Source organism: Giraffa tippelskirchi, chromosome 7 (assembly GCF_054371585.1).
Source record: "Giraffa tippelskirchi isolate mGirTip1 chromosome 7, T2T-mGirTip1v1.2.pri, whole genome shotgun sequence".
Classification (NCBI taxonomy): domain Eukaryota; kingdom Metazoa; phylum Chordata; class Mammalia; order Artiodactyla; family Giraffidae; genus Giraffa; species Giraffa tippelskirchi.
In genome coordinates this window covers 91808852-91826524 of record NC_137281.1, presented here as the reverse complement: position 1 = coordinate 91826524, position 17673 = coordinate 91808852, and the positions used below count along the sequence as shown (strand labels likewise).

Sequence of the window (17673 nt, the reverse complement as noted above, 5' to 3'; positions counted from 1 at the left end):
TTGTGGAGGAAACTTCAGTGGCTGAGGTGGATTTGGTGGCAGCTGTGGTGGTGGTGGATATAGTTACAATTGATTTGGTACTGACAGAAGCAATTTTGGAGGTGGCAGAAGCTACAGTGATTTTGGCAATTACAATCAATCTTCAAATTTTGGACATGAAAGGAGAAAACTGTAAGCAGAAGTTCTGGCCCTTATAGTGGTGGAGGCCAATACTTTGCCAAACCAACGAAACCAAGGTGGCTATGGGGGTTCCAGCAGCAGTAGCTATGGCAGCAGCAGAAGGCTTTAATTACTGCCAGGAAACAAAGCTTAGCAGGAGAGGAGAGGGAGAGAAGTGACAGGGAAGCTACAGATTTGTGAACTCAGCCAAGCACAGTGGTGGCAGGGCCTCGCTGCCAAAGAAGACATGTTTTAGACACTACTCATGCGTATGGGCAAAAAACTCGAGGACTGTACTTGTGATTAATTGTATAACAGGTTATTTTAGTTTCTGTTCTATGGAAAGTGTAAAGCATTCCAACAAAGAGTTTTAATGTAGATTTTCTTTTTGCACCAATGCTGTTGATTGTTAAATATAACAACAGTCTGATCACATGCTGAATTAATATGTCTTTAAAAAAACTATAAATATTAAATGCTGGAAAAGGGGTGGAGATAAGGGAACCTTCCTACACTGTTGGTGAGAATGTAAGTTGGTATAGCCACTCTGGAAAACAGTATAGAGGCTCCTTAAAAACTAAAATTACCTCCTAGAGTAATGGAAATAAAAACAAAAGTAAACAAGTGGGACCTGATTAAACTTAAAAGCTTTTGCACAGCAAAGGATACTATAAGCAAGGTGAAAAGACAACTCTCAGAATGGGAGAAAATACTAGCAAATGAAAGAAGTGACAAAGGATTAATTTCCAAAATTTATAAGCAGCTCATACAACGCAAGACCAGAAAAACAAACAACACAATCAAAAAGTAGGAAAAAGACCTAAAGAGACATTTCTCCAAAGAAGACATACAGATGGCTAACAAACACATGAAACGATGCTCAACGTCACTCTAATTCACTAATTAGAGATGTGAATCAAAACTACAATGAGATATCACCTCAAACTGGTCAGAATGGCCATCATCAAAATGTCTACAAAAAAACATGACATGGAGAATAGACTTGTGGACATGGGGAGAGGGAAGGAGAGGGTGAGATGTATGGAAAGAGTAACATGGAAATTTACATTACTATATGTAAACTAGACAGCCAACGGGAATTTGTTGTATGGCTAAGAAACTCAGACAGGGGCTCTGTAACAACCTGGAGGGGTGGAATGGAGAGGGAGGTGGGAGGGAGGTTCAAAAGGGAGGGGATATTTGTATACCTATGGATGATTCAGAGGTTTGACAGAAAGCAACAAAATTCTGTAAAGCAATTATCCTTCAATAAAAAAGTATATTAAAAAAAAAACAAAAAAAACTAAAAGTAGATCTACCATATGATCCAGCAATCCCACTCCAGGAAATACATCTGGAGAAAACTCTAATTCAAAAAGATACATAAACCTCAGTGTTCACAGCAGCACTATTTTCAACAGCCAAGACATGGAAGCAACCTAAAAGTCCACTGACAGATGAATGGATTGAGAAGATATGGTGCATGTATGTATTATATATTACTGAGCCATAAAAAGAATGAAATAATGCCATTTGCAGCAACATGGATGGACCTAAAGATTATTATACTAAGAGAAGTCAGTCAGAGAAAGACAAATACCATACCACTTACATGTGGGCTCTTTAAAAAAAATAATACAAATACACTTATTTATAGAAACAGACTCAGACAGAGAACAGACTCGTGGTTATCAAAGAGGAAAGGGCTGGGGGAGCATAAATTAGGAGCTTGGGGTCAGCAGATACAAACTACTATATGCAAAATAAACAACAAATTCCTACTCTATAGCACAGAGAACCATATTCAACACTGTGTAAAGCCATAATGGAAAAGAATATGGGGGAAAGGGCAGTGCACAATGCCTCAATTTGGAGGATTCCATCAATGAAACTCATGATCACACAAATCTCCACGTCTAGCAGTTAATGAGGAGATAAATCTTCATCTAGTCTATTACCTAGTTTTTATCCAGTTACTCTTAGAAAGGACAATTGTGAGGAGTACCATTACCCTCAACAGTATTCTATTCTGACAGAACTAACCAAATAGTATTGTTCTCCTCCACCTACCTCAGCCAAACTAACGTCTATTGAGTATCACAAATGTGTAGGATGGTACAGTGACTATAGGAACAATCTAACAGCAGACAGTGGTAAGAAATGAGAATGCCTCTATATGGTCAAAATTAAATCTGGCCACTAAAAACTTTCATAATCAATTTTTAATTTTATTTGAAATTTCAGGTTTTTTTCATGTATTTCAGTACATCCGTTCTATAACAGTGATATTTAGCTTTAGCTTCAGCTGAATATGATTCAACACTTGACATTTTGACCAGAATGCATATTTAATGTGTATACAATAGTCAATTAATGACATTTTATAAGTTCATTTTTTAAAAATACAGTAGTTTATATAATGTATGTACATCATGGTGACTATAGTTAACACTGTACTGCATAACTGAAACTTGCTAAGAGTAGATCTAAAAGTTCTCATCACAAGAAAAATAAAACTGTAATTATGTATGATGATGGATGTTAACTAGACGTATTGTGGTGATCACTTTGCAGTATATACAAATACTGAGTCATGATATTGTACAGTTGAAACTAATGTTACATATCAATTATACTTCAATTAAAAAAATAATATAGCTTTGTATGTACTGCCATGGAAAGATGCCCATCATCTCAATTGTTTCATGAAAAAAATCAAGTTTTAGTACAGTATGAATAATACACACACATGTATACACATATATGCACATGCTATATATGCACATACATATGTGTACATATCATAAAAATACAAATACATGCATAGAAATAAGCCAAGATGGTTATATATATTTTAAGAATGGTTCTCTCTCAGAGGGCAGGGTTGAAGGGGACTTATCCTTTCTCTATAATATATTTTCCAGTTGAATTTTCCTTTGTAGACAATAAGCAAGTGTTACTTTGGAACTGAGCCAAACAAAAGAAGGAAATCTAGAAAAAAGCTGAAACTTCTTAAGGGCAACGACCTTTTCAGAATGCATTTAAGACAAAACATCCATAGACTTCAAGAGCTGAAACACTAGGTGTCATTCGTTCTAACCCTCACTTTCTAGAACAATAAAGAAACTTAGAGAGGCTCAATGGCCTGACTAACCAGTTAATGACTGGACACTAAGACCTTGACTCCTAACATTCGTTATTATACCTATAAGTATTAATAACAAAGCTCTTTCCACTATTTCTACTAGTCTTCTCAGCCATCTGAGTTCCCTAGGAAAAAATATACTCAATAAATATTTCATTTACTGAGTAGTGACATTTGATACACTACTATTGATATGTTGACAATATTTGAAGATATGAAAATCCAAATTCAAAAACAGAATTCCTCGCTTTAGGAATCATTTCAGGGGTTCCTGTAAATAAGTACTTCAAAAAATAAGAGTATTTTTATAGACCTCTAAGTATTCTAACAGCAGTAGCATCAGAGAAATAAAGGTGATACACCAACCATCGCCTTACCCAGGATGCTCACTCTGCCTGACTTCTCCAACTAGTCTAACACAAATTTTAGGATCAGTGACAAAGTGGACACCAAACTTGCTAGACTTCCACAATACCAACATGCTATCAAAAAATGTACTCTCTAGTCATAGATAAGACAGCTTTGAATGTTAGGCTTACCCTTTCAGCCACATCAGCATAAAAGAACTTTAACTCATGTAAAAGAACTTAACATAACCAGTAAAAGTTCAGACACAATCTTTATCTGGGCAAAGAAACCTAGAAGACTTGCAGTTTCAAAAATACAGATCAGATGTATCTAAAAAGCAAATGTGGAAGATGGAAAATGTGCCCAATGATTTGAGAGTGGCAATTCCCATAACAGACATCTATCCTAGGTATCTGGATCTTTTCCTTATCAAACTGGCCCAGACCCTTGTGGTATGTCCATTTGGAAATCAACTAAGGAAAGCAAGAGGAATGTAGCACTATTTCTGGATGAGTACTTCATTTTAGGGCTTCCCTGGTGGCTCAGACAGTAAAGAATCTGCCTGCAATGTGAGAGACCTGGGTTCAGTCCCCAGGTTGGGAAGATCCCCTGGAGGAGGGTATGGCAATCCACTCCTGTATTCTTGCCTGGAGAATCCCCATGAACAGAGGAGCCTAGAGGTCTGCAGTCCAAGGTGTTGCAAAGAGTTGGACACGACTGAGCACCTAGGCACACATGCACTTCATTTTAAGCTCCATTTTCCTGGCTCTTCTTTATTGTGATCACCTTCCTTTACCTCCTCCATCAGAATATGCCCTCAATCAGGACACCATGTCTATGGGAAATCACAAACAACTTTATAGGCTGACAAGTTCACAATCTTCATAGAAAGACACTATGTCCCAATGGTCAACATCATGGCTGCTATAGAAAATGGAACATACCCTTCTTCTCTCTGAATTTCTCTAGCTCAAGTCTGTGAGACACAACATATTTGGAAAGGCAAGGTAGATCCCAAATCCACACACTGACACAGATCAATCCAGAGATGATCCACAGTTCAGTCTATCAGGATGTAAAAAAGTCCTTGCCACCCTCAATTTCTAGCTTCCACTAATGAGTCTTTCTATGAACAGATTCACAGGTCAAGCACTTCGGTATTTACCCTAAAACAAAGCAACAGCTAACACTTTGGTCTTTGTGAGAAAGACTATAAAAGCCACTACAGTGACGAATTTTAAAAGTTAGGTTGAGGCAAAAGAATGAGAAAGTTAGAAAACTCTCTCCTCCAGCTCAACAGTGACCTATAATTAGCTTTCTCACCAGGTTTGGGGCCCCAAAGGCCCCTGAGCATCAAATATCCATATTGAGCACTACATAAGAGGATGTGCCTATCTTCCCAATGCCCCTATAAAGGTGCTTTCCCCATCTGCATGGAGACATTGAAGGAAAAGTCAAATATACTCAGGTACCACAGAAGGGTTCTAGCCTTTATGAGCAAAGGATGATGCTGACATTCTGGAATTTAGAATCTAGCTTGTTTTCCCCAAAACAGTTGGCAAATATTCCATATTAACCCTGTTCCACAGTAGACAATTTAGTAAAATATCTCAGATCCACTGTTTTCAGAAACCAGGCCAACATCAACCTCTGGTACAGAACTCGAAGATGAGAGTAAATGTTCAGACAAGGCCAAATAAATCAAAGAATATGAAGACTATTCCTCAGATGAACAATGAAGACATAAGATCCTAGAACTGATCTGTAGTAAAACAGTGCATCAGTGAGGATGATGTCTGGCTGCATGTAATGAAACCTGAAAAATTTTGGCTTTAATAAGATAAAGCCCCCACTGTTGCTACAAAGAGAGGGGCTTGGAAAGACCATGAAGATCAGAAGCAATTGGTCCTAGTCCCTTGGGTCCCTTGAGGTCTTCCCTGCCAGTGCCTTCCTGGAGCCCAGACCAGTATCCTACTGCCTTCTATACTGGGACTTGAGTGTCACAGCTGAGCTATCATGGGATGAACTTCATAACATCTTCAGTTGACCAACCTAAAAGTGCTGGAGACTTGCTGTCCCTGACCGTCCACCAGCTCCCAGCTCCCACCAAATACTTTCTTCCAAACAGAGAGTGGGGAGACAGCAGCTTCAGACAGCCTTTCTGAAGATACCAAGAAGACAGGGAGCTGGCTTGTTATCAAACTATGGCAAGTCAGAATGCACAGCTACATTTATTCTCCTCCTCCCCTGCCTCTGCAGATGGCACTAGTGGTAAAGAGACTGCTTGCCAACGCAGGAGATGCCTGAGACAAGGGTTCGACCATTTCTGGATGAGTACTTCATTTTAGGGCTTCCCTGGTGGCTGAGACAGTAAAGAATTCACCCACAATGCAAGAGAACTGGGTTCAATCCCCAGGTTGGGAAGATTCCCCTGGAGGAGGGCATGGTGACCCACTCCAGTGTTCTTGCCTGGAGAATCCCATGGACAGACAAGCCTGGTGGTCTACAGTCCATGGAGCTGCAGAGTTGGGCACAACTGAAGCAACTTTGCAAGCAGAGCAACATGCAGCAAACAAGATAAAAGGTTCTATTTCTTTCAACTAAATGAAGTTGAAACTTAGGCAGTCAAAGGCTGGGATGGAGGCCCATGCTCCCTCCAGCTCATTGGTCTGCTATTCCTATGGAAGCACTTCTTGCCATGATCCCAGATGATGACCAGAATGCCTGCTGCTGCTGCCAGAGCTGACACCAGATCCTCACTCAAAATCTGTAGGTTTAGTTTAGTTGCTCAATCCTGTCTGACTCTTTGTGACTCCATGGGCTGAAGCATGCCAGGATTCCCTGTCCATCACCAACTCCTGGAGCTTGCTCAAACTCATGTCCATTGAGTCGATGATGCCATCCAACTATCTCATCCTCTGCAGTCCCCTTCTCCTCCCACCTTCAGTCTTTCCCAGCATCAGGGTCTTTTCAGGTGGCCAAAGTATTGGAATTTCAACTTCAGCACCAGTCCTTCCAATGAGTATTCAGGACTGATTTCCTTTAGGATGGACTGGTTGAATTTCCTTGCAGTCTAAGGGACTCTCAAGAGTCTTCTCCAACAACACACTTCAAAAGCATCAATTCTTCAGTGCTCAGCTTTATTTACAGTCCAACTCTCACATCCATATGTGACTAATGGAAAAACCACAGCTTAGACTACTTTGTTGGCAAAGTAAGGTCTCTGCTTTTTAATATGCTGTCTAGGTTGGTCATAGCTTTTCTTCCAAGGAGCAAGCGTCTTTGAATTTCATGGCTGCAGTCATCATCTGCAGTGATTTTGAAGCCCATAAAAATAAAGTCTGTCACTGTTTCCATTATTTCCCCATCTATTTGCCATAAAGTGATGGGACCGGATGCTGGAACTTACACAGGGCTGGGGAAACAGACTCTTGAAGGGCACAAACAAAACCTTGTGCACACAGTTTCACTGAGTTAGACAAGGCTGTGGTCCACGTGATCAGTTTGATGAGTTTTCCGTGATTGTGGTTTTCATTCTGTCTGTGCTCTGATGGATATGGATAAGAGGCTTATGGAAGCTTCCTCATGGGAGAGACTGACTGAGGGGGAAAGTGAACAGAAAACTGAAAGAAGTCACTCAGTCATGTCCGACTCTTTGCAACCCTATGGACTGTAGTCTACCAGGCTCCTCCATCCATGGGATTTTCCAGGCAAGAATACTGGAGTGGGTTGCTATTTCCTTCTCCAGTAGATCTTCCCGACCCAGGGACTGAACCCGGGTCTTCTGCATTGTAGGCAGACGCTTTACCATCTGAGCCACCAGGGAAGTCAACTGAGGGGGAAACTGGGTCTTATTCTGATAGGTGGGGCCATGCTCAGTAAATCTTTAATCCAATTTTCTGTTGATGGGTGGGGCTGTGTTCCCTCCCTGTTGTTTGACCTGAGGCCAAACTATGGTGGAGGTAATGAAGATAATGGTGACCTCCTTCAAAAGGTCCTGTGCACATACTGCCCCACTCAGTGCCCCCGACCCTGCAGCAGGCCACCGCCAACCCACGCCCCTGCTGGAGACTCTTGGACACTCGTGGGCAAGTCTGGGTCAATCTCTTGTGGGGTCACTGTTCTTTTCACCGTGTAGGGCCACCCAAGATGGATGGGTCATGATGGAGAGTTCTGACAAAACGTGGTCCACTGGAGAAGAGAGTGGCAAACCACTTCAGTATTCTTGCCTTGAGAACCCCAAGAACTGTATGAAAAGGCAAAACCTGTCAACCCCCACCTTTAACAGGCATTAACATAAATGTTTAAGTCACAGGGTCCAGAGATAAGAAAGAAAGCCACAAGGAAAACAAAAACCAGACAGAACCAGCTGGAACCAAGATGGCAATGAATCTGACCTCCAAAAGACTCAGAGTCTCATTATATGTGGATTTTACTATATTAGCATATTAAATAACATACCTACCACAGCCGGGACTGGACATCAAGGACCAAAAATGGATAAAAAGGGAGAGGCACTCCACTTCCTCTAAAGCCCTGCCCCTTCCCTTTAGACTAATGCATATATTTCCCCATCATTAGCCACCACCCCTCGTCTTTGTCTTTAACTCTTTAAATCAAGTGCCTCTCATCACCTGGCCAAGAATTCCATCTGTGAACGAAGCTCCTGCTTCTCCGTTCTTCAGCCACTGAACAAAGCTTGTGCTGCAACAGTCTCAGCTTTGGTTTTATTATTTGGCTACAGAAACCCAAACAGAAAAAGAACCTTTTACCACCAAGGCAGAGGAACAGCCTTGGCCAGGTTGGGGTCTGAGCAGAGTCCACACACTTAGTTCAGTAGTACTATCCCAGCAAAATTCTACACAGCAAGATGGATGAAAAGTTGGAGAAAAAGAGGCAAAAGGCATGCAGCAGCCGTCTGCTTAGGTTTTCCCAGAAGCTACCACAGAACATTTCCACTCTTTCTCCTTCAGCTAGAACTGTATCTATCCCTTTATCAAGCCACAAGGAAGGCTGGATAATTAATTTCTTCCCCAGTGGCTATGTGTTCAGATAACAATCAGGGAGCTTTGAGTTAAAAAGGGAGAATGCACATGAGGTAGGGAAGCAACTGCAATCTGTGAAAAAACTACCAGAAGGTCCTACTCAAGAGGTCATTAATAAGAGTCAGCTGCTAGTTAGTGATTGTGTGCACCAAAGTATGAGTTGCCTCCAATGATTTCAGTGAAATTCTTATAATATCCAAATTTAATTTTAGACAATATGTGCCTTTCAACTTTTTCCCAATTATGTTATGAAGTAAGTGAAAAGTGAAAGTATCAGTCGCTCAGTCGCGTCTGATTCTTTGCAACCCCATGGACTATAGCCTGTCAGGCTCCTCTGTCCATGGAATTCTCCAGGCAAGAATACTGGAGTGGGTGGCCATTCCCTTCTCCAGGTTATGAAGTAAAAGTGGGATAAATTCTAGTTTCCAGTATAATCCAAAATTAATACTGTTTACTGCCATTCTCAGGGAAAATGAGCATACTGTGATGTTAAATAACAATGACTTTAAGAGGAAAAAATCATTCATTAAATTTATTTTTTTCATTCTTTCATACATTTTTCAGCACAGTCGTGTCAAACACAACTGCTGCTGCTGCTAAGTCACTTCAGTCATTCCGACTCTGTGCGACCCCATAGACAGCAGCCCACCAGGCTCCGCCGGCCCTGGGATTCTCCAGGCAAGAACATTGGAGTGGGTTTCCATTTCCTTCTCCAATGCATGAAAGTAAAAAGTGAAAGTGAAGTCGCTCAGTCATGTCCGACTCTTCGCGACCCCATGGACTGCAGCCTACCAGGCTCCTCCGTCCATAGGATTTTCCAGGCAAGAGTACTGGAGTGGGTTGCCACTGCCTTCTCTGCAAACACAACTGGATGCAAACAATATAAATAGAGAAGACTTACTCCCTGGTCTACTTGCTCTCAAATCTTGAATTGAACAAGACAAGAGGAAACTACAGGAAAATCAACAAACAGAAAGAAGAAAAGGAAATTTAAATTCCTTTTCCAAAGCTTTAGAAGGGTTTGCACTCTCCCTTTGTTTTAAACATACATTCACATAAAATAACTCACTTGTTATTAACAAGTTAATTTCATTAATTTCCTCAAAAAAGATCCGGTCCACCTATATCTTTGCTTAGGCTTTTTTATTTATCTGACACCCAAAATGTTGACTCTGTTGGTTATCACAGCTAATGAAACCATCATACATATAATCTAAGGTTCCAGGTCTAATCACTCAAGGAGTAGACTGCCCCCTAATCTCATTAGCAATCGTGCAACAACATACAATTCACTTCCAGAGGGAGTAGTGGAGAAAGAAAAGCCAGATCAATGCCAAATCATCATTATCTAGAAGGCAGCCTGTATTTGTAGGATGCCACTCAGATTCAAGCACATGTCTGCACCCACTTCAGTGCAGGACAGAAAAAGCACAGTCCCACAAGAACAATGACACTCTCCTTTCCAAAGGTCACTGCAAAACTCCCAGCAACCTGGTCCCACAGTAGAGTCAAAACTTCCCTGAATTTCCTGGCCCATCATCCATTCCTCCCTACTATTTAATTTTCTTTTACTATACTGGGTACTTTTTTTTTGAAAGTCAATCTATCCCTGTTACCACTTACACCTCTCAAACAGAGTATTTTCTAACTTAATCTGCCAAAGTTTTCCTCTTGCAATTAAAAGTTCTCCATCAAGGTAAATGTTAAATAATTAAAATACCCAAATACTGTAATCCCATGATGAAGCAGACATTGGATGATGCCCTCAGAGAAAACTGTGCATTTGTGAGAGAAAATGTCTGAACCACTTTCTATCAGGAATATGAGATGACTTTCAATTTGTAGTTTACTGGCTAAATGTAGGCCAGAAACTTATATATTAAAGGATAAAGAAGTCTTACCTATTAGCTTTGATTTGTTTCATCATTTTCTTACTATATATCAGCTCAGTTCATTGAAATCATCTTTCTGATACTAATTCACATCTTCATAGTATAAAATCCAAATTCACATCCATATCTTTAGCTACTGACTGGTCTTTTCTCTCCTTCTAGCTTCTATTTTCATTTAAGATTCTGTAACGTCTTAAATCATATAAGAATTCACTGCTCACCAGCACAATATTCTTCATAAAATCTCCAACTGGGCAACTCTAGTAAGCACAAACAATACCAAGCTGAAGACAGAAGACCATTAGTCAATATACTGTTTTTTTTAAATTGGAGGATAACTGCTTTATGGGCTTCCTTTGCAGCTCAGCTGGTAAAGAATCCGCCTGCAATGCGGGAGACCTGTGTTCGATCCCTGGGTTGGGAAGATCCCCTGGAGAAGGGAACGGTTTCCCACTCCAGTATCCTGGCCTGGAGAATTCCAAGGAGTATATAGTCCATGGGGTCACAAAGAGTCGGACACGACTGAGCAACTTTCACTCACTCACTGCTTTATAATGTTGTGTTAGTTTCTGTTGTACAACATGAATCAGTTATATATATATATATTCACGTATATCCCTCCCCATACACACACACATATATATACACACACATGCACATCTCCCCCCTACCCAACCCAACCCCCCATCCCACCCTCTAGGTCATCACAGAGCACTGAGCTGAGCTCCCTGTGCTACACAGCAGTTTCCCACTATCTATTTTACACATGGTAGTTTATATACGTCAATGCTACTCTCTTAATTTGTACCAACTTCTCCTTCCCCTCCCCGCCGTGTCTACAAGTCCATTCTCTACTTTTGTGTCTCTATTCCTGCCTTACAAACAGGTTCATCTATATCATTTTTCTATATTCCATATATACATGTTAATATATTTGTTTTTTTCTTTATGACAGACCCTAGGTTCATCCACATCACTACAAATGACCCAATTTTGTTGCTTTTTATGGCTGAGTAATATTCCGTTGTATATATGTACCTATCCATTCCTCTGTCGATGGACATTTAGGTTGCTTCCTCAATATACTTTTTTTGAGGTCAACTCATGTAGGCAATGTAGAACCTGTAGAAGTTAGTTCTGATTAACTTCATGTCTCAGATCCTTGCTTTTCTTTTTAAAATTCTCTTATTTCTACCTCTTGGGTACACCAGGAATGAGTTCGATAAGGCAACATCTCCCCAGAGGAAACCCATGAGCAGAGGCCTCAAGACAGAAGGAATTTTGGCCATTGGAGCAGTAGAAGGCAGGCCAGTGTGGCTCAAGCATGGTGAAGGGTGAAGAGGCAAGACAAGGCTGAAGAGAGGCTGGGTCATATTCTTTATGTGACTCAACATTGTCCAACCAGGTATCAGGTTCCAGTGTTTAACATTATATTCCACAATAATAACCAGGCTTAGTGAAATTCAACACATCCTAATTCTTACCTGTTAAACACATTTTACATGAGTATCCACCCTAATTCTCATACTAATTCTCAAGGACAATTACCCTTACCATTTACAGATTAATAAGACAACACAAAAGAGTAAAAACAATTTTTTAAATAAAATAGCAGGGTCTGTCAAATTATCGCCTTCAAAACAAAGAAGGTGGAAGATAGAAAAGTTCTCTTTGCATAGGATAATAATTGTCCTCATTAACGTTACCATGGCTACACGTCTTCTCCCCCAGCCATGTCTGAGAAGCAGAAATGTAAATATGATGCTAAGGGATTTGGCAAGCTATCCTAACTAGTAATTAGCTCAGGGAAAAATTTGGTGGGACCACTATGAAGTTTGGGCACAGAAAAATCTCCATGCTTAAGAACATGCCACTTTCCTATTTAATATCCAGAGTCACTAATCTGGAAGGCAGACCTTCACATTGTCAGTGACAGAAGGGAGAGGAAATATGAGAGAATGAAATTGGGGAGTACACACTTCATAACGTGATAAATCCCTGTTGCCTGTTCCAGAGTGGCAGAGAGGCAGTGTTTAGCCTTCCGGTTCTCAGTTCCTCTTACTCACAGATTCTAGCCCCGGTGTTGCCTGGCGCTGGCTTCTGAACCCTGTCTCCCAGACTTGAGCTATTTAAGACCAGTTGTTTTGCTCAGCACCTTTCCTGATGCAACTCTTAAATATGAATCTCAGCCTATGTTTTGATGACATTTAACTTCCAGCCTCTTCCAGTCCATCATTTTACTGTGGAATCCATCTCATGGCTGTTTTGTTCTTCACATAGATGGCCACTACATATTTTGACGATAGCTGGGTGCAGAACTATGAAGCCAGAAATGCAAATGGAATACTTGGAAGCCTTAGTATTTGTTTTTACTGAACAAATTTTGATGGGTACTTTTGGGGTCCTGGCATTATTTATGTGCTACTTGTATTGGAAAGTCACAAATTACCTTGTATTGGGTGGATTTGTTTAAGAAGGTCAGTAGTGTTGATGTTGATTCTCATTATTTACAGCTGCCTTAGAGTATACTTGGCTTGCTTTTATCTAAAGTTTCCATTCCATACCTAAAAGACAGAGTGCTGAGTTTTAAGAATATCTGATATACAAAAAGTCAAAGTTATAAGAAAGTAACTTGGTAAGTTTGACTATTATTTATTGATTTTTACCAAAGGACTTAACAAATATATCAGATTCATGAATGGATTCAGAGATACTGAGATTCCTTGACATATTTAAAAAGTGACTGAATTTCCAAAAGCTTTACTTAACACTTTTCAGAATATGTTTATTGTTCAATGGTAGAAATATTGGTGGATTATCTATAAAGAAACATCTGTTGTTTGGATGCTAACTCTAAAGTGTTCCTGATTTGATGATCATGTTTGTGTTTTATTATATACTCAGATTAAATATTTTTATTTTCATGGGTACTGTGAAAAGTAGCAATGTCTTTTCAAGGCTTCAAAGCTCAAAATGGAACCTGCATAAATGAACTATTAGTCTCTCTAAATCATTAATATGTCTCTCATGTTTTAAAAGTAGGGCAGGGGTAGTAAATGTTGGGTTTGTGTTTTGATTTTTTAAAGCAAGAAATATCTTATAAATCTTTTTAACACAAAACTGTAACAAACTTTAGACAAGGTGCCAGTGGAATGAATCTGTTTACTAAATTCCATTTGACAAGTTTCAGGAATTATTTTTGACATAATTAACCAACTTTGCTCCATTTCATGTTTGCTGTGTTTCCAGGAGATGCCACTGGGCAGAATTCAGCAAGTTAAAGGCCCATATGCTTTCACCACTGGTATCTGCAAATACAGTCCCACCTGGGGCTTTCCGGGTATTAACCAAATAGCATGCTTTTTTTTTAAACTTTTGTATACGCCTCTAAAGTATAAGGTCTCTTAATAACATAGGAATAATATCATATGTAAAACAGCAGTAGTTAAAGAATAACATTATCAAACACATAGATAATATTTAAGTATACCCATAAAATGTTTTAGGTTTCTCTTAGGAGGGGGAGAGGTGGAAGAATGTTTTTTTATAGTTAATGCATTCAAACCATAACCCAAATAAATTCCCCACAATACATTCAGTTGATTTGTCTCTTAAATCTTTTTAGTATTCATAGCTTTTTTGTTGAGGAAATCTGAGCATCTGACCTCTTGGCCTTTTCACTTCCTATATTTTGCCGATTGGTACTCTCATATTATTGTCTAATCTATTCTTTTATTCCTTGTATCTCCTATAAACTGGAAGCTAGAACTAGAAGCTTGATCAGACTGAAATTCAATTTTTTGGAAGGATGCTTTTTAAATCAGAAAAAATTAATTGAAATGTATAAGGACAGAATTCAATTTCAGATGAAGGCATAATGTTGGGCTTTTAGAGTTATCTGGACTGAAGGTAAGTATCCCTATGTTTGCCTGAAATTTTTAGGAAAGAAGCATATCCTAAAGTTGCTCATCAGTAATACCATTTAGTAGTGAAATTAAGATAAGCTTCCATTAGAAGGGGAAAGTTTTACAAAAACAGAAGTGATTGATAATAATGCACAACCTATATGGCCATCAATAATAACATCACATAAAATCCAGGACGTCACTGACAATGAACTTTTATTCAGATGAGAACAGATTAGATCATGAGCAGCCAGGGAAATGACTGTATACAGACAGTCTCCAACTTATGATGGTTCAACTTATGATTTTTTGACTTTCTGATGGTGCTAAAGCCATATAGATTAAGTAGGGACCATACTTTGAATTTTGATCTTTACCCCAGGCTAGTGATACACTGATACTCTTTGGTGATGCTGGGCAGTGGCAATGAGCCACAGCTCCCAATCTACCACATAATCGTGAGAGTAAATGACAAAAACACTTAAATCCATTCTGTACCCACACAATCATTCTGTTTTCCACTTTCAGTACAGTATTCAATAAATTACATGAGACGTTCAACACTTTATTTACAAAACAGGCTTTGTGTTAGATGACTTTGCCCAACTGTGGGCTAATGTTAAGTGTTCTGAGCATGTTTAAGATGGGCGAGGCTAAGCTATGATGATCAGTAGGTTAGTGTATTCAATGCATTTTGCACTTAATATACAAACTTTCAGCTTACGTAACTTCATTGTAAGTCAAGGAAGGCCTGTATTTGTAACCAGTTTTGAACTCATTTTGTTTCCCAAACAGAAGAGGTAGCAAAAAGAGAAAAGGCAAGTGTCACCTTCCATGCCACTCTCCCACCTTGGTTATCTAAGACGTGGAATACAAAGAGAAGCAGATGCATGCACAGGGCAAATTCAGAAGAATTCTGTCCAAGGAAATTTCAAAAACTGGTACAAAATTAAACTGAGATTTCTAAAGGGGGAATTATAAGCTGTTTGAGGTTCTTTGGTCCATGCTCCAGGCTGGCTGCTTTGTGGGCTCACAGAATGGCATGACTTGCTCCTGCAGAATTCACATGTGGAAAGAAAAGAAAGGGTGCATGCACCCACCACATATGGGGCCCCATTCCAATACACACACCACCTTAGGGTTTACAAGTCTGATCCTTTCTTCTCCTTGCCTAAACGTGATGTATGGACTTCTTTTCTCACACGAATCCAGGGATTCTGACACTGAAGGGAACCTAAACCTCTTCCTACTCCACGTAGCTGTTTCCAATAAATTGTACTAAGCATCCTTTTGTGCTCTCAAATTTTAGTGAATGATACCTATTAAGTGCATATATATTTACAGCTGTTATTGTGAAGCTATAATCCCACTAAAAGTCTTTATGTCAGAATTGAAATTGACTTGTAAGGTGGTATTTTGCTACAAAATAAAATTTCAATTTCTATCACCCCCCTCTCCCTTTCAGGAGAATATGTTAAGGTTTTCTCTCTTATGGTGGAGAATAAGGGAAAAACTGATTTGAAATGTCAGTGTTTCTAAACCCAATATATGTTTTAAACTGTTTAAAGGTAATAAATTCTGGCATTGCTTTCCTTTGGCTTCTTTTTTAGAGAGGTCCATCTTCCTGCCAAATAAGAACTAGAGTTTTTTTCAATACTAGTAACATTTAAAAGCTAATAATTCTATTTATAGATGTAAAGCCCTTCAAGTAAATTTCTATCTCTAGAGAAAGACTGGATTATGTAGTTTACCTATGTTTTGTTATTTTTAACTAAAATCTCTCTGTGAACTTGGTTGATTAACACAGTTAGTTTTTGCTTTTCTTGGGTTGGTTGCTGGGCCTGTGATCCCCAAATGGCATGAAGACCACAGTAGGCTGGCTTCACAATGGTGCACTTACGTAATGAATACTCACAAACTACATCAAAATATACGCTAGCCATCAACGTGAAGAAAAAAATAGCCATGCCACAGATCCCAAAATAAAACGGCAGAGAGCAGCATTATACAGGAGGCCATCAACATAAAAGGAGGACTCTCCTATGAAGACTTTCCAAAGTTCTCAAAGCAGGTCTGCCCATCAAGGACTATGAATCACAACATGTGTGGCACACAAGGCCACATGATCTTGTACAAGCAAGATCCAAGATGATGTGTTTGCTCTGATGCTAAGAACCAGAGCTAAGAACGTATCTTCAACTGCTCCTGCTGCCCAGAACCTGGACAAGAATCCACAGATGAAACATCAGCCTGAGAGAGGTCTTTCAACAATGCTGCCAGCACCAGGTAACGGATAACGTGTAAGTCTTATCGGACTCCAGAGTGTCAGACCCAATGATCATACAACACCAACACTGCGGACAAGGGATATGGTAACTGGATGTTGTGAATACAAGAGGAAATTCACAAAGCATACATCTGAAAGTTTAAGATCAATTTTTTTAATTTCACAATGTTTTAAACAAATAAAGGTTTGCCTGACAGATTCAATGACACCATACTATACCATGAAGAAGTCAATGATACTTTTAAAGGTAAAGGACTGGATGCTAAGGGGAAAAAATGAAATCAACCTTAAGGATACCAAGTCAAATTCTTATAATTTTCAAGGAAGAGGAAAAAGACAGAAAGATATCAAAGAATTAAAGTGAACAAAATTGGGGGTGTTAATTTAAGAGAAAATTATTTTGGTAAATCAAAGTATACATGCCTTTCTGGTTAAGTAATTAGTCTCTGAAGTCAGACTGTCTTGAGTTTGAACCCTGGCCTCACTATTTAGTGGCTGCATGTCTTTAAGGGAGTTGCTGATACTTTCTGTGCCTCCACTTCCTGTCAACTGAAGATAATGATAGTTCTCAGTTTAGCAGGATTATGAGGATTAAATGACCTATGCACAGTCACCACTGGCAGACAACAAATGTTTTGTAATTTTAGTTGATGTCAACATAATCATCGAGCAGTAAGCAGATATTATGATGCTGCTCCATCCTGAGATATTTGTGCCCCCTAAAGCCAAGCGCTACCAGGGCTCTCCCAAAAATGTCACTCAGGCTAAATTTCCTGTACCAATTTTGGAAAGATAAACAACAAAAAGAAAAATCTTTTGCCATGGGACCATAAGAGTTAAATAAAATGGAAAGAGTAATAGCCAGTACGGTGATCGTTTGAAAGCTCACATT

At 39.5% G+C, this 17673-nt stretch overlaps 1 protein-coding gene and 2 long non-coding RNA genes across 3 annotated transcripts in view; 1 reads left to right on the top strand and 2 right to left on the bottom strand.

Moving 5' to 3' along the window:
- The window catches only part of AVEN (apoptosis and caspase activation inhibitor), a 191339-nt gene that overhangs the window by 13930 nt on the left and 159736 nt on the right, over positions 1 to 17673 (bottom strand). The gene's annotated exons all lie outside the window — the stretch shown is intronic.
- On the bottom strand, positions 6495 to 15466 carry LOC145512730 (uncharacterized). Its single transcript, XR_014058699.1, has 2 exons — positions 11796 to 15466; positions 6495 to 7463 (listed from the first exon to the last, which is right to left on the bottom strand). It is a non-coding gene; the product is annotated as an uncharacterized LOC145512730 (long non-coding RNA).
- Positions 11801 to 16086, top strand: LOC145512729 (uncharacterized). The gene is made up of 2 exons (XR_014058698.1): positions 11801 to 14498; positions 15290 to 16086. It is a non-coding gene; the product is annotated as an uncharacterized LOC145512729 (long non-coding RNA).